Source organism: Mustelus asterias, chromosome 17 (genome assembly GCF_964213995.1).
Source record: "Mustelus asterias chromosome 17, sMusAst1.hap1.1, whole genome shotgun sequence".
NCBI lineage: Eukaryota > Metazoa > Chordata > Chondrichthyes > Carcharhiniformes > Triakidae > Mustelus > Mustelus asterias.
In genome coordinates, this window is record NC_135817.1 from 23,724,659 (window position 1) to 23,747,194 (window position 22,536).

A 22,536-nucleotide genomic window follows, 5' to 3' on the forward strand; every position below is an offset into this window, starting at 1 on the left:
ATCACATTGCTGTGCAGGATGTGCGGAAGCTATTTGTGTTTTCTACCTTTATAGCCTGACTATGGGTTTGGTGGTCTCTGGGGGGGGGGGGGGGGGGGGGGGGGGGGGGGGGGGGGGGGGGGGGGGGGGGGGGGGGGGGGGGGGGGGGGGGGGGGGGGGGGGGGGGCATTTAATCAGGTGGAAGGGGGGGATGGTAAAAACCCGACCATCTTCCCGCATCCAACCTGATTAAGTCACTGAGCATGTGGTATGCATGATATGCAAACCTTGGCTTCTGTGAGGGTGTGGGAAGTGGTGGGGGTGCCTTGGTTAAAGGAACCCTGTGCTTGATCAAGGGACCCTGCATCAGGAAGGAAGGAGAAGGACAGAGGCATACGCACGACCCTTGCTGCCAACTCCCCGATATCTGTGATGCCCCCCCCCCCCCCCCACCTGCCCACTTTGCGAATGCTCTTCTGCTATTCATCGCCTGTGGCCTACATTCTCGGCCTCGGGTAGGTGTTGATCTGACAGCAGCCAGTACCTCTCCACTGGTGCTGCCATTCAAAGCAGCTGCTGGCCTCCTCAGCAGGTGAGACCTGTGTCCCCAGAGTCCTGTTCCTGAGGAAAGGCCTTCCCCAATGGCTTGTCAGGTGTTTGAATGCTTTGTAATAGAATCCCCACATTTGGCCCATCAAGTCTGTACCGACTCTCTAACAGACCATCCCACCGCCTCCCCCCCCCCCACCCTATCTCCGTAACTCCACATATTTACAGCACTAATTTCCCCCAATCTACACATCTTGAGGCAATAAGGGGCAATTTAGCATGGCCAATCCACCTAACCTGCACATCTTTGGACTGAGAGGAAACTGGAGCACCCGGAGGAAATCCACACAGACACCCAAGGTCACAATCAAACCCAGGTCCCTGGCGCTGTGAGACAGCAGTGCTCGTCACTGTGCCACGATGCCATCTTCCTGAAAAGAGGCGATGCGTAGCTCTCGCCAGTTTTGCGGTCAGCAGATGAGACCATTGCCCCCCCCCCCCGCCCCCCCAACCCCCTGCCCATTCGCCAACACCAAGATCTCACTCAATACTGCTAAAGGACTTAATTTGTTGCTAAGTGCTTTGGGATTTCATGAAAAGCACTGCAACATTCAAATTCTTCCTGTGATTGTCATTTTGTAACATTTACAATGTAACAAATCTGTCAAAAATACTTCTCCATCTTTATATCATTTTATAATAAATTGCCTGTCAAGTCATTGCATGAAACATGCGAATTCTGAGATCTTTTGGCCATACAGTTAATTTTATAAATTGGCACTTCCAGTATGTGGCATTAGTTTGTAAAATATGCCTATGTGGCATAATGGGAATATTGGCCTGTCACCATCACTGTTATTTCAAGATCAATCCTTTGAATTAAATAGCAATTCACCTTTTATCCCCTTTCAAAAATGTAGTGTTCTTTCTGGCTCGTCATTTAATAATCCTTTCTTACAAAGACAAAACCTAGAAATAAGAAGCCTAGAGGAAAAATACCAAATAGGTACATTTTGTACAATATGTAGCTCTTTCATCCCTTGAGCTTTCATAGAAAACATGCCTTCAGTTCAGGTGCTTTAACTGCGCTGAATGTTTCATTGCAAAATATTGGGTGCAGTGAACTTCATTTCACAGACCTCAAATCATTCTTAACCATTTTTTGTTACCAAATTGCAAACTTCACAGATTGTGATTTATTCCTTCATAGTTTGCTTCTGTGTCTGAATTGGGTATACATAGAAAATGCATTAGTGCAGAAATTTAAGGGTGCAAACGTACGTGTGAAGGATGTTATATGGTAAATAATTTTATTAAATGTTAACCTAAGTATATGGTTGCTTCTCTCATACTGCAAAAAAAATTCAAAGGAAGGAAACTAACATTGGATAAACAAAAATTTATTCCATGAAGTTAACCCAACTGGAGTCAACCAACTACCATGGAGCGGCACACTGGTTAGCACTGCTGCCTCACAGCGCCTGAGACCCAGATTCAATTCTGGCCTTGGGTGACAGTCCTGTGTGGAGTTTGCACATTCTCTCTGTGTCTTCATGGGTTTCCTCCGAGTGTGCCGATTTTCCCCTCACAGTCCAAAGATTTGCAGGTTAGGTGGATTGGCCATAGTAAAATTGCCTCTTCGTGTCCCAAGTTGTGTAGTTAGGTGGATTAGCCGTGCTAAATGTGTGGGGTTACGGGGATAGGGCAGGGAGAGAGCTTGAATAAAATACTCTGTCAAAGAATTGGTGCAGACTTGATGGGCCAAATGGCTGCCTCCTGCACTGTAGGGATTCTGGTGTCTATGATTTGATGAGCCTGGGTAATGGTGCCAGAGTTCTGCACAAAACTGTCTCCCTCATTTATTTTATATTCTAAAGCAAATTTAGTTTGTTGCATACGACATAATTGTAAATGAGTCAGTTCAAGCAAAGTATCTCTCTATTCTGTGCAAAGTAGCTGATGTGTATTGGTTGCTTGCCATAGATATTTTCCTTGGCCACTCCAAATCTGGCACGAATAATATATACAAACATAACATATTTCCAAAACATTCCTGTCCAAATTGTGCATTGTTTAAAGAAAAATATTTATGTACTGCATCAGCATTAATTTACATTATTGCAGGAATGTTGGCCTAAATGGCCTCTTTCTGCGCTGTGATGTCAGGTGATCATCCTGACCAAACAGCAAATGACCAAATATCACATGATTGAACCGTGAGGAACACAACTGTCAAAATAATCCAAACTTCAGGAAGACTATCTGAATTTGATCTTGGTCTGTAGAAAATAGGGACAGAGGAACCGGCAAATTGATGTGCATAACTATTTGAAGGGGGGTGCAGGGTGTATTGAGAGAACAGTTAGCAAAGCATATGGGATCTTGGACTTCATAAATAGTGGTATTGATTACAGAAACAAGAAAGATGCTGAACTCTGTCTTTTAAACTCTGTTTAGGTCACAACTGGAGCACTGCATCCGAGCAACTGGTCATCACACTTCCAGAAGGATCTGATATCTTTGACCGGATGCAGAGGAGATTTAGGTTTCAAGGAATCAGGGATTTTGGCTAAAGGTTAGGCTGGGGAAATTGTGATTTCTCTCTTTTTGAACAAAGAGGTTGAGGGGAGATGTGATAGAGGTGTACAAGACGATGACGTGTTTAAGTAAGGTAGATGAAGAAATGTTATTCCCATCAGCTGATGTTACAAAGACGAGGTGATGTAGATTAAAGGTTTAGGGTGGGGGCTGGGTGTGGTGTGTGAAAGAATTTTTAAAAAATGATCATAAGAGCAGGGAGGATGAATGATTTTGAAAGGATATTGGATGGTCAGTTCGCAGGAAAGAGCAATGGAATGGGAGCAAAGCTCCAGAGGGAGACCTGATGTGGACTCGATGGGCTGAATGGCGTCCTTCCCTGCTGTTTTGAGTCTTGGCAGGATTTTATGGCACTCGTGGGGTTTTGTTGGCTCTGTAAAAATGGGTGCCATGCCATGTCTTCCCTCTACTTAACACATTTTTACCAGTGATGGGAGAGATGTTGGGAGATCTGCCTACCCATGAACAGCCGAGGCCCTTAAATGGCCAATTAATGAGAATTTACGGAGCTCACCCTGCCTCCACTTGGATTGAATCAGCAGCAGGAGAAGCCTACTCCAATTCTGCTGCTGGCAGATTTATCTGTGGGCTGCTGATTGGAAAAGGGGAGTAGTTCCTTAAACAGACCTCCTGAAACCATTGTGTTGCCCACTATAAAGGGTGTTCTACCCCCTTGATTCCCCAGATGGGGACAGAAGTCTTGCCTTAAACCAAGTAAAGACTGACGGCTGTTAAATGTCCTGGCAGTGTAAGGGCTAGTTCACTCCAGACTTCTTCGCCAGAGGTGGAGGGTGCTACCAGACACTCCGGTGCACAGTTAAATTCAGCCCTATAACACTAGTTGTAAAACAGACAGACCCGGCAAGCGGCACACAGTGAACTCGTACACTGACTAAATGTTACTCAGTCAATCTCACTTCCAGAAATGAAATTGGGTATGCATTTATTGAACTCTATTATAGAACTAGAAATTGTTCTATTATAACTGAATCTCCAGTGGTTCTGCTGTCACAGTTATGCTTTGGCTAAGCAAAAATGTATTTATTTGGACTCTTTTTTTTGTTCCAAATTAACCGTGCTATTGTTTGCCTGTTTGAGCATCCATAATTCATGAAGATTTGAATCAATGTGGTGGTTCTATATTCCTAACAAACTGATCTTGACTCTTAAAGTTAAAGTTTATTTATTAGTGTCACAAGTAGGCTTATGTTAACACTGCAATGAAGTTACTGTGAAAATCCCCTAGTCGCCACACTCTGGCACCTGTTCGGGTACACGAAGGGAGAATTTAGCATGACCAATTCACCTAACCAGCACATTTTTCAGACTGTGGGAGGAAACCGGAGCACCCGGAGGAAACCAATGCAGACACAGGGGGAACGTGCAAACTCCACACAGACGGTGACCCAAGCCAAGAATTGAACCCGGGTCCCTGGCGCTGTGAGGCAGCAGTGCTAACCACTGTGCCACCGTGCTGTCCTTGTGAATGGAGACAGGTCTAATGTGAGTTGTAGTCCCACTGCCGCACTTGTCTTTCAATCTAGGCTCAGGAACCCGATGCCCAGGTCATTTCCAAGCCTCAACCTGTACTACTATGTCAGTTGTTCGCACATTGCTACTTAAAACGTTGAATCTCTAACTGCGCTGGAGTTGAGCTCAGTATATGGCAGCAGGTGCTGCTAGGAGGCAAGAATCGACTCGAGTGTAATGCTCAGAGGCAGATGACAATCCTGACTGGGCTTTCCTTTGACTTGCAGGATAAAGCAGGCAGGAGATAAAAGCCTGTCAGCAGCACGGTGCAGACACGTGGTCAAATAGTCAGTGCAAAGGCACTAGAACTGCTTGGTGTATAAAACCCTTTTTACCCAACAATTATAATTCAGCAGAAACATCACTTAATGGCTTGGTGTAGTATTGTTACAAAAGGCACACAGCCAAAAACACTAGCATCAGAATCATTTGCTTTGTCTTCTCTTCAGCATTTGCTCAAGCCTTCACCTAGGTTTCTCAGTAATCATGCCACTTTATTATTTATAAATGGGTGTTGTTGAATCTTCAAAACCTTTCCGAATCCAGTGGTGTAAGAGAGTGTCATTTTAAAAAAAAGTCTGATCCATTTGGGAACCAAAAGTTTGAAAGTCTACATCGAGGACATGAATCTACATTTCTGTCCCAGTATGGTATAATGTACCTCTTGCAATTTCTTTTTAATCTACACAAAATTTTAGATTCAAAAATAATCAGTTTCCATCCTCAGCCTGTGAGCAAGCTTTTCAAGGAGTCGAACAGGCCCTTAAATGAAAAATCAACCCCCTGAGCAGTTAGATGGACAATCAAGGACATCCTGCCCCCTCTCCCCACTCCCACCATTCAAAATCAATTGATTGGCTGCAGCATTTTGGGATGTTCTAAAGATGGGAAAGGCTCTTTATCAAGTTAAATTCTCTTCCTTTCTGTGCCACTTTTATAATGTTCTCATGAATCCAAGATATGACAATAATTGCAGTCAGCTACACCATATAGATGCAAATCTTCCTCTATGAATAAATCTGTTTAAATAATCATGTTTAGATAGATTAAACATCACAAACTTGGAGAATATCCTTCCATTCTATGCTACCTAGAGATTTTGGTGAACAGCAGTAAATTTCAGAGGCAAAACTTGGCAGATTCATATACTGCAGGACATTTAAAACAGGTTTGTGATGAAGCATTTCACACCAGGTGGGAATTATTAAAGCTTGCTTAAATTTACCTTTATGTGGCATGTGCCAAATCCACTTACTTAATGACCGGTTCCATGGATGATAAAACAGTGATTGATTCGCTGGAAAAAATGTGGAGTTTACAAAAATGGAATGAATGGCATAATAAGCTTTCAGCTGTAACATATGCTTGCAATATCAAGGCAATACTGCACTCTAGTTTTTTAATGTCCCTGCCTTGTTGTGGTCATTATTGATCTTACCAGAAAGTCACTCATCTTCTATCAGTCACGGAATTCATCTGTGAATTGGTCGACAGAATGACATCCTTTTCATTTATGGATAATGTCAAGGCAAGTGTCTGATGCACTATGATTTATTATTGGTAGTTCACAAAGCACAATGTACCTTCAAGCACTAGGAATACAGGAGCTAAGTGCACACACAGTTTGCATAGTGGATAGGACTCCTGCCTTTTGAGTCCGGTTGTGAGCTCACATCTCTCTCCAAAGATTTGAGCACATAATCCAGGTTGATACTCAAATGCAATATGAAGGGAGTCCTGCTCTGTTGAGACATTGAACCAATAAATTTTGAAATTTTCACATCGCTACTTAAAATGTTGATTCTCTAACTGCGCCGGAGGTGAGTTCAGTATTATGGCAGTGGGTGATGCCCACCCACCTCTCATGTGAATGTAAAAATGCTCATGTTGTGGGATCTCTCCCTGGGATTTTGAAGATGTAACTAATAGGGTTGAAGAAGAGGAACCAGTAGCTGTAGTATACCTGGATTTCCAAAAGGCATTCGATAAGATGCCGTGCAGAAGACAAATAGAAAGGATAAAGGCACATGGAGCTAGTGAGTGTATATATAAGCATAGCTAAATGATTGGTTAATGACAGAAAGCAAATAATGGGCAGAAATGGACACACTCAAATTGGCAGATTGGCGAGTGGAGTGCTGCAAGGAACCAGTGTTGGGGCCTCTGTTATTTACATTCTACATTGATTTAGACGGAGACTAATGTATTAAGTTTGATTATACAAAACTAGGTGGAAATTTAAGTTGAGGAGGGTACAGATTGCAAAGAGACATAGACCAGGTTAAATGTGTGGGCAATAAGATGATAGATGGAATATAATGTGGCAAAGTGAGAGGTTATTCACTTTAAGTGTAGAAGCACAGGGCAGTTTTCAAAGGCTTGAAACTTGTATATGTTGATACTCAGAGAATTGGGTAAAATCATACAGAGAGATTTGATAACATTTATTTATTTCATGCTTTTAATGTAATCAAAGGTGCTATGCAAGAGTGTTTATCACGCCAGGCTTGACACTGAGCCACATAAAGCGATATTAGGGCAGATGCTGAAACATTTGATCACAAAAAAAGGCTTAAAGGAGCATCTTTTAATGAAAGGGAAGTGAGGTAAAGAGTCAGAAGTTTTGGGAGGAATTCCAGAGTTTGGGTCACAGGTAGCTGGAAGCATTGCCACTGACGTGAAGCTGTTAAAATGGAAGGTATTCAAGAGGCAGAATTGGAGGAGTGCAGATATCATCACAGTCAAGTCTAAAAGTAACAAAGACATGGATGAGGATTTCAACAGAGGCTGAGCTGAGGAGGTGTGGAATTGGGCAGTGTTATGGAGGTGGAATTAGACAGTCTTGGACCTCAAGCTGGAAAGCAATGTTTTTCCCTCTCTCTCTCTCTCCTCAGTTTTGGAAATTCTGCTGTTAGCTGGAAGCAAGGTTCCTCGCCTCCCTGGAGTAGAAAATCTGCTGTTGGTGGTTGGCTTGACTAGAGTCTCCCTGATGTTTTACAAAGCTGTTCTGACTCCAAGCTTGTCTGTGTGCCCCAAGAGAACTCAACCAAAGGACTAAATCACAGTATCACATGAGCATTAGTCTTTGCAGTGCTAAACCTGTGGAAAGGATTTTATTTATGGGATTAATTTGATTGGGACATTTCCTATATTCACCAAGGGTTACACAATATCATTTTTCTTGTTTGTAATTGGTAAAAGTTACTGCTAATTTTCTTTCTATCCATGTTAACTGTATATACTTAAATAACTTTGTTTGATTAAAAACTCCTTAGTGGTTCAGTTGAATCAGTGAAATATCTCATGCTCACCCTAGCCAAATTCAAAGTGCAAAACTTATGATCCAGGCGGACTTCATAAAACACTTTGGAGCTTCTGATTTGAATTATAACAGAGGGGTGAAGAAAAGTGGTGATGAGGTCAAGTTGGATATCACCAACTTTTTCAGGTGATTCTGCTGAGTAACATTTTGATGAGAAATAGGAGGGGGATCAAGGAGAGCTCACTTAAAGCAACAGGAAGAGAAGCCAGTGCAAAGCAATATTTTGGTTTGCTGTATGAGAATGGAACTAGGCAAGCACATTACCACCAATGTTCCTGCTAAGCTGCTCAACAGTGTAGCAACCCGAAGGTATCTACACAGGCCGCACACAAGTCAACTCCTTTAAGTTACTGCACAAAGAAATTTAAAAAGCTCAAACCCTTAAATTGGTTGAACATTACAAAATAAAAGGAACCAGCTGGATGATGATGGAAAGGCATTGAAGGAGGATGCTATGCACAACCATGTTGATAGATTACTCTGAGTCAAAAGCGTTTTTGATGCCAGTATGAACATGAGCACACAATCCAGATTGACACTTAACTACAACATTCAGAGAACGCTATTGTGTTGGATGGTTAAGTGAGGTCTGTGTGCCAGTCTGGTCGGATGTAAATAGTGCTTCTTGTGGTTAACATTTCACCTTCAATGAACACCGACAGGCACAGTTCAATTTATCGTTCAGGTCAATGTGTGAGCGAGCTGTGCATAAAGTGGCCCCTGCCTTTGTCTACATCACAGCAGGAACTGTACTTCAAAAAAAGTAATTAATTGAAGCAAAACACTTTGACGTGTCCTGGGATTTTGATAAGGTATTATTTGAATACAATTTCTTGCTTCATTTCTCTCCATCTGCTCTGTTCTACAATATCCTTCTCTCACTGTCTCATAGCACTAATACGCTTTGTGCAACCGAGTGAATCTATGGGCAGAATTTTGCAGAAATGATAGGGTCTCGGCTGGAGAGCCACCGCGAGATCTATATTGCCTCTTTTTTCCAGGAAGGCCTGCCGCAACATGTTCCACTCACTTGACAGTCAGCAGTGGGTCCTCCTCTGGGATCAAGGGGACAAAAGCATTATGGGCCAAGAGCTGTTGGCCAGTCGGAGGCCCGCAGCTCGATTGAATTGCAGTGCCACTAAGGAGGTGGTGGTTGCTGCTGGTACAACAACCAACTGAGGCCAAAATTTGCCGCTGGATCCCAGGGCAAAGGTGATTGGTTACAGAAGGGGGATCACAGGGGTCTGAGTTGTGGGAGAAGGAGGGATTATGTATGCACCATCAACTTGTAGTGCCTAAAGCACCACGAGGTAGGCTTAGTAACGTAAACTGGGAACCTCTTTATTGTAGGTGTGTCCTGTTCCGCAGTCAGATCTAAGACTGTACAACCGGGTCCCACACTGGGAGGAGCTCATTCCCCAGGGGTCACCTAACCTGCACTCTTAGAAGGGCAGTATGCACTCCAAACCCCAACCGCTGTGTTGAATTTAAAAAGAAAGCCCTCTGGCCCTCAGCCCCAAACATGTTTCCTTTGCCCCATCCATGCTGACCATGGCCCTCTGCCCACATCTGATGGTCCCTCATATCTGTTATGTCAATCCATGCCCCCCATCCACCTCTTTGTCCTTACCCCCTCCATGCCAACTCACCTAGTAGCCTTTAACAGCCTGGCAGTTCTTTTACAGTTCCTTGGTAGCTTCACCGTTCCAGTGAGTTTGTACACTTTTTAACATTCAATGATGTTTACTTTTAACAATCCCAAAAGGTGCCTTATCTCCTGCAATGGTGCCCCAGGACCAGATTAAAATGGGCAAAGTGTATCGTGTTTATAAGGAATGGGTTGGTTATATTGGTATACGTAGCACCGAGCAGATAACTACTTGTAAAGTCATTGAAGGTGAAGGCCAGCAATCATGGTGCTCTTTTATTAGTTAGTACTGCGCTGCCTCTAAGATTGTGATCCATCTTGTCACAACCCATTGGGCTAATGCACAGCAACAGCCTAAGAAATTATTTTTTGCCAACGTTTACCTTTTTTATTTGTGTAGGTTTGATCAGACAAGGCACAATAGAGATTTCTGGTCTTGATACAATTGTACGTGCTGTTGGGCAGGTATTCTGCTGGCAGACTTGGCAACATTTCTTCAGTTCATGCATCAGCAGTGGATTTTTCACTGAGCTTTCAGCCTTTTATAAGCATCTCAGTTTCCAGCGCCACATGACTCTGATGCTTCAGAGATTTCCACACCCAGTTAATTAGCTTTCTCGCTCAAAATCTAGCAATCGAGCAGAATCTTCTGAGATTTTTGTGACTAAAGCAACAATTGGTTTTCAATATTGGCCACCTCGCTTTCACTCTGTGCGTTCCCATTCCTCTTTCTTGTTTCATACCCAGGCCTCCAAGAGGCCCAGTGTTCTGTCCAGAATTCTCCATACTTGTATTGAGAAATGCCAGGCTGCTATATGACCAGCCTTTGACACTTTCAATTCCTTCAAATTGTGCAGTTATCTTCACATGGTGGAACGGTGAGGTTGGACCCATCTGCTGTTAACAAAAGATGTCTTCTCATCATTGTCCTGATTACACTGAAAGGGTTATTGGCCTTGTTAAAACTCAGCAATGTTATCTCCACATGGATCTTGATTTTAAGCAGTTAGCAGTCACAACTCCTTGTACGCATGCTGCAAAACGAGGACAAATTTGCTTTTAGTCTGAAATGTGGGCTCGCACTGACTTGTGCTCATTTTTCATTGAGTGAAGTTTTACACCCGGATTACCACATTGTAAAATGCAACCTGATATCTTGAAAGCTTTCTCCTATTTTTCCTTCCTGTAATATGGAATTGCTGCAGATATTGCCACATGCCTGCTAGCAATGTAAAGTATCTCCCACTCTATATACAAGGAGAGCAGTAGCATAGTGGTCACTGGACTAATAATCCAGAGGCCCAAGGTAATGTTCTAGAGAGCTGGTTTCAAATCTCACCATGGCAAATGGTAAAATCTAACTTCCATAAAAATATTGTTGATTGTTGTAAAAAAAACCCCATCTGTTCTCTTGGAGAAGGAAATCTGCCACCTTTGCCTGGTCTGGCCTACCTGTGACTCCAGACCAACAGGAACTCTTAAATGCCCTCAGGCACAGTTCAGGGCAACTAGGGATGGGCAATAAATGCTGGCCAGCCAGTGACCCCACATCCCCTGAATGAATAAAAAAAATAATGTTATGGAAAAAATTCTTAAACAATTCGAATTATATTTTTCCCAGCTCAATATTTTCCCATTAAATTCGCTCTATATATTACTTTGTGTGAATTTTGAGTTTGACAATCCAGCTTTTTTTAACTTTCTTTAAAAAGTGGTCAGCTTTAGACTTCACTTTTTGTTTTTCCTGCTGGTTTCCACCATCCAATTTGGAGGTGAAAGTGAACTTTTTAAATATGAATCATTATTTGCTAAAACTTGTGACTAAATTATGTTCAATCCAAAGAGCAGCTTTGGAAAATTGATGTGATTTTACCACAGCGGTGACCAGATCCAATCCAGAGAATGTTCCTGAATGAGTAAACATGTTGACAGACTCCGTAGCTGAACAATTCAGAATAAATGCATTCACAGTATGCAGTGGGTTAAAAAAGTTCATTTTTTCCCCTCTAAAAATAGGCAGCAGTGCGTGGAATAAGAACAGAAAACGCGGAAAATATTCAGCAGGTCAGTCAGTGGCTGTGGACAGAGGGATTCACAAAAGCCCAACTGTGGTGAATGATGGGATGTTTGATGCTATTGAGGGGTGGATCGCTTCTCGGCCTTTTGGCTAAGATCAAATGTAGTATGGATTGGATGCTGCACTTGGTTGAGGTCATTAGGTTACATTGAAGCTTCATATGTATCTCGGCCTTTTGGCTAAGATGCAAATGAGCTCAAGTCTTGGAGGAGGTGTTGCTTTGCTCCTCCAATCAGCTTGTCTCGTAGATCAGGCCCAGGACAGGGCAATTTGGTCGCTTGCCCTGTCTTGTCAGCCTGGATCGGAAATGTCTCAACTTGTTGAGACTCTGAATTGGATTTGATTTGATTGAATTGGAAAAGTACAAAAAAAGGGGTGGAAGGGAATGAGAACTGTCTGTATATTCTTTTCTGTTCATTGCTCATAAGAACACAAAAGCATAAGAACTAGGAGCAGGAGTAGGCCATCTGGCCCATTGAGCCTGCTCAACCATTCAACAAGATCATGGCTGATCTTTTTGTGGGCTCAGCTCCACTTACCCGCCCGCTCACCATAACCCTTAATTCCTTTACCATTCAAATATCTATCTATCCTTGCCTTAAAAACATTCAATGAGGTAGCCTCAACTGCTTCACTGGGCAGGGAATTCCACAGATTTACAACCCTTTGTGTGAAGAAGTTCCTCCTCAACTCGGTCCTAAATCTGCTCCCCCTTATTTTGAAACTATGCCCCCTAGTTCTAATTTCACCTGCCAGTGGACACAACTTCCCTGCTTCTATCTTATCTATTCCCTTCATAATATATTTTTCTATAAGATCTCCTCGCATTCTTCTGAATTCCAGTGAGTATAACCCCAGTCTACTCAGTCTCTCCTCATAAGCCAACCCTCAGCTCCAGAATCAACCCAGTGAACTCCCTCTGCACTCCTCCAGTGTCAGTATGTCTTTTCTCAAGTAGGGAGACCAAAACTGTACACAGTACTCCAGGTATGGCCTCACCTGCATCTTATACAGCTGCAACATAACCTCGCTGTTTTTAAACTCCTTCCCTCTAGCAATGAAGGACAAAATTCCATTTGTCTTCTCAATTACCTGCTGCTAAACAACTTTTTGTGATTCATGCACAAGGACATCCAGGTCCCTCTGCACAGCAGCATGCTGTAATTTTTTACCATTTAAATAATAGTCCATTTTGCCAAAATGGATGACCTCACATTTACCAACATTGGACTCCATTTGCCCACTCATTTAGACTATCTATATCCCTTTGCAGACTTTCAATGTCCTCTGCACACTTTGCTCTGCCACGCATCTTAGTGTCATCTGCGAATTTTGACACACTACACTTGGTCCCCAACTCCAAATCACCTACGTAAATCGAAAACAATTGCGGTCCCAACACTGATCCTTGAGGCACACCACTAGTCACTGATTGCCAACCAGAAAAACACCCATTTACCCGCACTCTTTGCTTTCTGTTAGTTAACCAATCCTCTATCCATGCTAATACATTACCTGTAACACCATGCGCCTTTATCTTATGCAACAGCCTTTGATGCGGCACCTTGTCAAATGCCTTCTGGGAATCCAGATACACCACATCCACAGGTTCCCCATTGTCCACTGCACATGTAATGTTCTCAAAGAATTCCACCAAATGAGTCAAATATGACCTGCCCTTCATGAATCCATGCTGCGTCTTACCAGTGGGACAATTTATATCCAGATGTCTTGCTATTTCTTCCTTGATGATCGATTCAAACATTTTCCCCACTACAGAAGTTAAGCTAACTGGCCTATAGTTACCCATGTTTTGTCTACCTCCTTTTTAAAATAGTGGCGTCACATTTACTGTTTTCCAATCTGCAGGAACCACCCCAGAGTCCTGCGAATTTTGGTAAATTACCACTGGTGCATTTGCTGCCATCTCTTTTAGTACCCTGGGATGCATTCCCTCAGGGCCAGGAGACTTGCCTACCTTCTGGCCCCATTAGCTTGCCCACCACTACTTTTGTTATAATAGTTTCTAGGTCCTCACCTGCCAAAGCCTTCTTGTCATCAATTTTTGGCATGTTGTTTGTGTCTTCGACTGTGAAGACCGACACAAAATATCTGTTCAATGCCTCAGCCATTTCCTCATTTCCAGTTATTACATCCCATTTCTCATCCTCTGAACACCAATGTTTACTTTAGCCACTCTTTTTTTTGTTTTATATATTTGTAGAAACTTTTGCTATCTGTTTTTATGTTTTGAGCTAGTTTACTCTCATAGTTCATCTTACTTTATAGTTTTTTTTTGTGGCTTTTTGTTGACCTTTAAAGATTTCCCACTTCTCTAGTTCCCACTAATCTTTGCCACTTTGTATGCATTTTCTTCCAATTTGATACCCTCCTTTATTTCCATAGATATCGATGGCTCATTATCTCTTTTTCTACAGTCCTTCCTTATCACTGCTATATACTTTTTGCTGAGCATTGTGAAAAATGGTTTTGAAAGTCCTCCACTGTTCCTCAATTGTCCCACCATAAAGTTTTTGCTCCCAGTCTACCTTAGCCAACTCCTCCCTCATCCCATTGTAGTCTCCTTTGTTTAAGCACAAGACACTGGTATTGTCAACCACTTTGCTGCAGGTCTGGAGTCACATGGAGGCCAGACCAGGTCAGGAACAGATTTCCTTCTGTAAAGGACATTAGTGAACCAGGTGAGTTTTTACGACAATCGACAATGATTTCATGATCATCATTAGATTTTTAATTCCAGATTTTTATTGATTTCAAATTTTACCATCTACCATTAAGCCCAGATCCCCAGAGCATTGCCTTGGATTTCTGGATTAACAGTGCAGTGATCATACCACTCCGTCACTTGCACTGTTTAAGCCAGCATCCAAAGTTGTGGGCATTTCAGTGCGCTCATGTAAAGCTTCTGATGACGGTCCTGTCAAACCACTCTTTAAAGCAGCAGCACTCTTAGTTCATCAACTTGGACTGGTTGACTACAAGTTACATTTACTCTAATGTATATCTTTTTGAGCTGATATCAGCAGGCATCAGGAACAGAATCCCTGCCCCCCCCACCCCCCGCCCCCAACCCTACCGAGGGAAGCAGTGAGAGCAGCAATGCTGTTGAACTTGTTTGTGCTGGATCTCTCTTTTTTGCACATCTTAATTATATATTTTTCCTACAAAAATGTCATTAAAATCCTTTGATCCTGTGTTGCAAACTGGATTACTAAAGATTTTATTCTTCCTGGAAAGCACTTTTGGGGTATAATAAGGCTTACGAATCCTAGTTTTTATCATCCTTTTTCTACACATGTTTGAAAGCTTGTGGGGGAGAAGCTGCTTCTGATCCCTCTGGACGATTTCAGTGCAGAGTCGGAGAGGGAGGGAGGGAGATTTGTGTGTCACCAGTGTGAGAGTTTTAACTTTTTCCCATTCTAATCAAAGGTCAGTGACCTGAGAAATTGGGCAGTATTTAATAATTGACAGAGGGCCCAACATCTGCCACCAAAACTGGCAATTGCACCCTTGCAAACTTGGTTTCCATAGAACCATAGAAAATTACAGCTCAGAAACAGGCCTTTTGGCCTTTCTTGTCTGTGCCGAACCATTTTTTGCCTAGTCCCACTGACCTGCACTTGGACCATGATGCGCTACTCAAACACGAGGCCTGAAGCTCAGTAAATGAAAGGCTTTTATTTACTGTAACGAAGCTGCCAGAACTTATATACACTATCCCAGACGGAAGGGGTCCCGGCCAGAGCAGAGACTCTTATACCTCTCCCAGGAGGCGGAGCCCGACTGGGATGTGCCACAACACTACAGTACAAAGGTGTAACAACCCCACCCTAACCCCAACAGCAACAATAGCACAACCCAACAGTAACATATGGACATCCTTGTAGTACTGGCCAGCCCCTGGCTCAGTACTATCCAGTGGGAACCAACGATGGTTCACCGCATTCACCCCTCCTTTGAGAACAAAGGCCGGCGGGGTACAAAAAACAGAATAAAATGTCAGCAGTCTATAAGTTCAGACGGTCAGGGGGACCGTACCGTCGTTGTGACCTCCTCAATACCGGCGGTAACACCGGAGGAAGCACTTGCGGTGGCGTTCTCCCCAAGGCGGCGTCCAGCTGATCTTCCAAGGACTCACAGGCCGGTTGACCCTGAGGTGACGGTAGTCCATGGGATCCTGACACGCCCTGCGGTGGCGACCATCTTCTGGGCTCAGGCAAGCTGTACATGGGAGTAAAATGGTTAAGCAATGGTCCCGATGCTGCCCGCGCCGTGTCCGGGGAAGAAATAAGAGATAAAGGGTTTGTTACAGGGGGTATGGGAGTGACAGGGGTTGCTACGTCCCCTGCTGGCGCCAGGTCTCGGATCGAGACCGTGTCCTCTCGCCCGTCAGGGTATGCCACATAGGCATACTGAGTGTTGGCGTGGAGGAGATGGACCTGTTCGACCAACGGGTCGGACTTGCGGGCCCTTGCATGTTGCCGCAGGAGGACGGGTCCTGAATACGTCAACCAAGACGGTAATGAGGTCCCCGAGGAAGACGTCCGAGGGAATGAGAACATCCTCTCGTGGGGAGTAGCATTGGTTGCCGTACACAGGAGGGAGCGAATAGAATGGAGCGCATCAGGGAGCACCTCTTGCCAACGGGAGACTGGAAGACCTTTTGACTTCAACACCAGTAAGACAGCCTTCCAGACTGTAGCATTCTCACGTTCCACCTGTCCATTACCCCTAGGGTTGTAGCTCGTGGTCCTACTAGAGGCAATCCCGTAGGAGAGCAGGAATTGCCTCAAGTCATCGCTCATGAACGACGAGCCCCTGTCGCTATGGATGTAGCCGGGGTACCCGAACAGGGTAAAGAGATCACGGAATGCCTTGATAACCGTGGCAGCGGATGTATCAGAGCAGGGAACAACAAAAGGGAACCGAGAGTACTCGTCAATGATATTGAGGAAGTACACATTCCGATCTGTTGAGGGAAGGGGGCCCTTAAAATCGACACTCAGTCTGTCGAAGGGACGAGTGGCCTTGACTAAATGTGCCCGGTCAGGTCGGTAAAAGTGCGGTTTGCATTCCGCGCAAACCCGACAGCTCCTTGTTACTGACCTGACGTCCTCCACCGAGTAAGGCAGGTTGCAGGCTTTTATAAAGTGGTAGAGCCGAGTGACCCCAGGACGGCACAGGTCATTATGGAGGGTGTGCAAACGGTCCTCCTGTATACTAGCGCATGTTCCATGCAAGAGGGCATCCGAGGGCTCATTGAGTTTCCCTGGACAGTACATGATGTCGTAGTTATAGGTGGAGAGTTCAATTCTCCACCGCAAGATCTTGTCATTCTTGATCTTGCCCCTCTGCGTGTTGTTAAACATGAACGCCACGGACCGCTGGTCCGTGATCAGGGTGAACTGTTTTCCCGCCAAGTAATGGCGCCAGTTCCTGACGACCTCCACAATGGCCTGGACCTCCTTTTCCACCGCTGAATGCTGAATTTTGGGGCCTTGGAGGGTGCGGGAAAAAAATGCGACGGGCCTGCCCGCCTGGTTAAGTGTGGCGGCCAGGGCGAAATCAGATGTCTCCACCTGAAAGGGGATGGACTCGTCTACAGCGTGCATCGTAGCTTTCGTGATGTCGGCTTTCAATTTATCGAAGGCCAATCGGGCCTCTGGCGTTAAGGGAAAAGTCGTGGACTTAATGAGCGGACGGGCTTTATCCGCGTAGTTGGGAACCCACTGCGCATAATAAGAGAAGAAGCCTAAGCATCTTCTCAGTGCTTTTGCACTAGCAGGTAAGGGAAGTTCAGAAAGGGGGCGCATACGGTCTGGATCAGGGCCAATGACCCCGTTTTCCACCACGTATCCTAGGATGGCTAAACAGCGCGTACGAAACACACACTTCTCCCTGTTGTAGGTCAAGTTCAGGCGAGATGCAGTGCGTAGGAAGTTCAGGAGATTCATGTCGTGGTCCTGCTGGTCATGGCCGCAGATGGTGACATTATCCAGGTACGGGAAGGTAGCCCGCAGCCCGTTCTGGTCCACCATTCGGTCCATAGCACGCTGGAAGACCGAGACCCCATTGGTGACACCAAAGGGAACCCTGAGAAAGTGATACAAGCTACCATCCGCCTCAAAAGCCGTGTATTGTCGGTCCTCTGGGCGAATGGGGAGTTGGTGATAGGCAGACTTGAGGTCTATGGTGGAGAACACCCGGTACTGCGCAATCTGATTGACCATATCAGATATGCGCAGGAGGGGATACGCATCCAGCTGTGTATATCGGTTAATGGTCTGACTGTAGTCAGTGACCATCCGGGGTTTGTTCCCGCTCTTGACCACCACGACCTGCGCTCTCCACGAACTAGCACTGGATTGTATGATCCTTTCTTTGAGGAGCCGCTGAACCTCAGATCTAATGAAGATGCGATCCTCAGCGCTGTAACGCCTACTTTTAGTCGCGATGGGCTTGCAGCCTGGCACAAGATTCTGGAACAAGGAGGGTGTGGTGATCTTCAGCGTCGAGAGGCTGCAGGCGGGGCGCGTTGGGCAATTTGGAGGCTGCTGCTGTTTTCCCACTGCCAGTGAAGGGAGTGGCCCACCGTACTGTAGGATTACACTCCTCAAGTGGACCATGAAGTTTAGTCCGAGAAGTATTGGCACGCAAAGATACGGCAACACAAGGAGCTTGAAACGCTCGTAAACTGTGCCTTGCACCTTCAAGGTTACCACGCAACTCCCTAGCACGGCAACAGACCGGGACCTTGATGCCATAGAGATTTTCTGTTTGACAGGTTGAATCTGGAGTCCACACCGCTTCACAGTGTCTTGGTGGATAAAGCTCTCAGTGCTCCCGCTGTCAAACAGACAATAAATCACGTGGTCATTTACCTGGATATTCATCATAGATTTGTCAAGTCTATGAGGCTTGGCCTGGTCCAGGATGATCGACGCCACCGTTGGTTCATGAGCGCCACTGCAGGCAGCTGAAATCGATGAGGAGGACCCCTGCTGGTCGTTCGTGATCAGTGTCGACCAACATGGCCACTCCCATGAGTCGCACGTGGGTGAGGGCGCCAAACTCAGCGACCCCTGGTGGTCATACTCCTCCGACTCCGTCGACCGTAATGGCGTCGTTCTGGTCTCGCACGTGGACGAACCCCGCGATGACTTCGACGACGAAGACCCGAGCTCTGTCGAATCGCAGGCCGCACTGCCGTTCCTGGGTTTAGATCGGCACACTTTTGAATAATGCCCTTTTTTACCGCATGCGGTGCATAACACAGCTTTAGCGTGACACTTTTGCCGAGTATGCTTCGCTCCTCCACAGAAATAGCACCGCGGGCCGCCCGGGGCTGCTGCCGTCATCTGGCCCGAGTGGGAGCACGCCATTATGCAGCATTTCGAACCCGAGGGACGAGGAGGGATTAGCGACTGCTCCTGCCACGTTGTCTCCACATGGTCCTCCGGATATAATACTAAGCTTTTGGAGGCCGTCTCGAGCATCTCTGCTAACTCGATGGCCTGGGTAAGATTAAGGTTACCCTTCTCCAACAGTTTAAGTCGAATGTACGACGATCCGACCCCGGCCACAAATGCATCTCGGGCGAGGTCGTACATGCTCTTCTCAGCCGACACAGCTTTGCAGTCACAGCCCCTGGCTAGCTGTAGGAGCTCGTTCGCATATTCCTCCATCGTTTCGCCAGACTGCCGTCGTCGAGTGGCTAGGAGGTAACGAGCGTGTATCTCATTGGGTGGTTTGATATAGCGCTTCTTCAGAAGCTTGAGGGCCTTAGTATAATCGGTGGCCGCACGGATCGCGAGGTAGACAGTGTCGCTTACCCTCGCATGGAGGACCCGGAGTCTGTCATCATCTGTGGTGACCGCTGTGGAGGCTGCCAGGTAGTCTTCGAAACACTTCAGCCAGTGGTCGAAGGTGTTAGAAGCGCCCACCGCACGTGGATCTAGCGTAAGGCGTTCCGGCTTCAGAATTTGCTCCATACTCTCTCTTTTTTTTTCGACGAGAGTTTAACGACAGTGAATAAAATTGATGCGCTACTCAAACACGAGGCCTGAAGCTCAGTAAATGAAAGGCTTTTGTTTACTGTAACGAAGCTGCCAGAACTTATATACACTATCCCAGACTGAAGGGGTCCCGGCCAGAGCAGGGACTCTTATACCTCTCCCAGGAGGCGGAGCCCGACTGGGATGTGCCACAACACTACAGTACAAAGGTGTAACAACCCCACCCTAACCCCAACAGCAACAATAGCACAACCCAACAGTAACATATGTACATCCTTGTAGTACTGGCCAGCCCCTGGCTCAGTACTATCCAGTGGGAACCAACGATGGTTCACCACAGACCATATCCCTCCACACCCCTCTCATCCATGAACCCGTCCAAGTTTTTCTTAAATGTTAAAAGCATTTACCACTTTATCCGGCAGCTCATTCCACACTCCCACCACTCTCTGCGTGAAGAAGGCAATTAAATCCTGAATTGACCATGGAGACCTTGCTGCCAGGGCTCCTGGCTCGATTGGGGGGGATATTAAATGGTAGCCACCCCCCCCCCCCCCACCCCAACCCAGCTGCCCTCCCCCCAGTAGTGTGGAGCTCTATCCCCCAAGTGCTGCTAGTTGGTTAGTGGCTGGCAGCTCTCCATTATGGGCAGCGACCACTGCCCTGAGCCTTCACCAGAGTTCATCCCTGGAGGAGGGTAAGTAATGACACATTGGGGTGTTGTGGGGAGGGTGTGCTGGCAAGGGACAAGGTGGGGTGGGGAGGGGCGGGGTCGTCATTGGTGATTGAATAGCAGTAGAGGCAGCATGAGGCCTTCAAGTGTGCATTAATTCTGTTCCCCCTCCTCACAGATGCTACCAGACCAGCTGAGTCTTTGCAGTATTTTCTGCTTTTGTTTCAGATTTGCAGTATCTGTATCATTTTGATTTTGTAGAAGATACTTGTGGCATTAGGGATATTGACTGAGCATTGATCAGTGGAGGCAGAGGTTAATTTCTAACATCTTCATTAAAAAGATTCAGGGTTTTTAAATTTACAAAAATCCAATTCTTATACTTTTTTATTGAATTAAAGGCTCATCATCAGTCAACCTTTTGTATTTGGTTCATCCTGTCAATCAATTAACTTATTGAAAAACCAGGATACTATGACCTTTGTGTTTAATGATCTGGATGTAATTGTTTTTCTGTAAAATCTTTGAACTGATTCTTGAATATGTGACATCAAAGCATGATTATTGTGTTAAATTAATTTTTTGGCATGCACCTCTTGTATAAAATTTTCAGGAATTGCTGTGATCCATCAGCCATTATGGTGTTGTGCTCTTATTCTGGAATCACCCTATTAGCCTGTATTTGGAGCCTACTCTAGGCTTTAACCTTTCTAATTGCATTTTTCTTCTAACATAGATTATTCTGCTTTCCCAACACCTCATATCACTGCATGACTAGCCAAACCTCATCCCCTGGTCACCCTCACTCTAAGCCAGCTTCCTAATGCCTCAGAGCTATGACAGACATCCATGTCACATGAAATACTGTGGGTGATCCATAGTAAACTGATGGTTTAAATCAGATTAGCCACAACCTCAGACAAAGAATAAAAGCAATGCAAGTCATGTATTGTCCACAAAAATGAAAATTACACCCAACTTTCTTCAATTCCATGCTGAGGCCTGATTTTACAGGGAGGAGATGGGGGAAGCATGTTACTGCAGGGCAAAGCTGGGAGCCTGGTGGTCGTACTGAATTGAATGGCGGCCAGCAGTGGGGGGGCCTCAGCCAACATCTCCTCTTCAGTTGGTCCCCACCAATCAAGAGGATAGGAGGTGTCTGTTTAACGCATGATTCAAGGCCCACTAGGACTTCTTTCTGACAGTGACGGCAACTAAACCAAGCTCTGTTCATCCTCTCATATGACTGCCAAGATTTAGAATTGTGTTTTGGAAATGTTCGCAGAATGGTCTTTCTGATAATGTAGTGGTTTTGTTCCCCGTGATTAAGTTGCGATGTTTTGTTCTGTGGGTGCTGGCATCAGGGGTGCTGGTATCAGCACCATTTAGTGCAAACTCCAGGACAAGAGTTGGTGTATATGTGCTAGTTGCAGTAGCTGTGCATTTGGGAGCAGGCCTCCTGGCGTGGTGGTCACATTCATTCGGGAGATGATCATGGATAATTCCGAACTTTACTCCTGCCTGTTTCTTGAGGAGAAACCTTGACCCTGAAAAACCTTTTACAGGTTGAAGAACAAAACTGAACATTCAAGGTATGCTGACTATGTAGTGCAGAGTGAGAACAGACCCACAACAATAGGTTCAGGAGGAGAAAGTTTGACAAGGCTGCAGAAGAAGGTTGTGTCCAGGAGTAGAGCTGAGCGGGATCTGAAAAAGTGCTTCTTTTGGTTACAGTTGTATCTGTGAAACACAGTGGAAGTTGTTGGCTGAAACCTCAAAAAACAAGGAGCTGGAATTTTACCAGAGGATGTTTATTGTGCGTGGAATTGGTGGCATATATACCAGGTGGACTTGCAGCAAACCGATGAGATCTATGTTTGTTGCATCTGCTAATTAAGCAACCACAGTTTGTTTGTTAATACATTTTTCATTTATGTTCATTGTTAAAGTTATTAAAAAGTGAGATCTGTCCATTGGTCATTCAGCAAATTTGATTCTCTTAGTTTGTTGGTCTCCATGAACATCATAACAAATGGCCGAGTTGGCAGTAGCACCACATGTACCAGTCTAGCTACCCCTGCAATCTGCCTTTCAGGATGTTGGTAAGAGGTCTTCCTCATTATT

General features: G+C 45.2%; 1 pseudogene; it reads left to right on the forward strand.

The window, feature by feature from the left end:
* Positions 1-11,773: 11,773 nt before the first annotated feature.
* On the forward strand, positions 11,774-11,950 carry LOC144506679 (U2 spliceosomal RNA; annotated as a pseudogene).
* Positions 11,951-22,536: the final 10,586 nt, after the last annotated feature.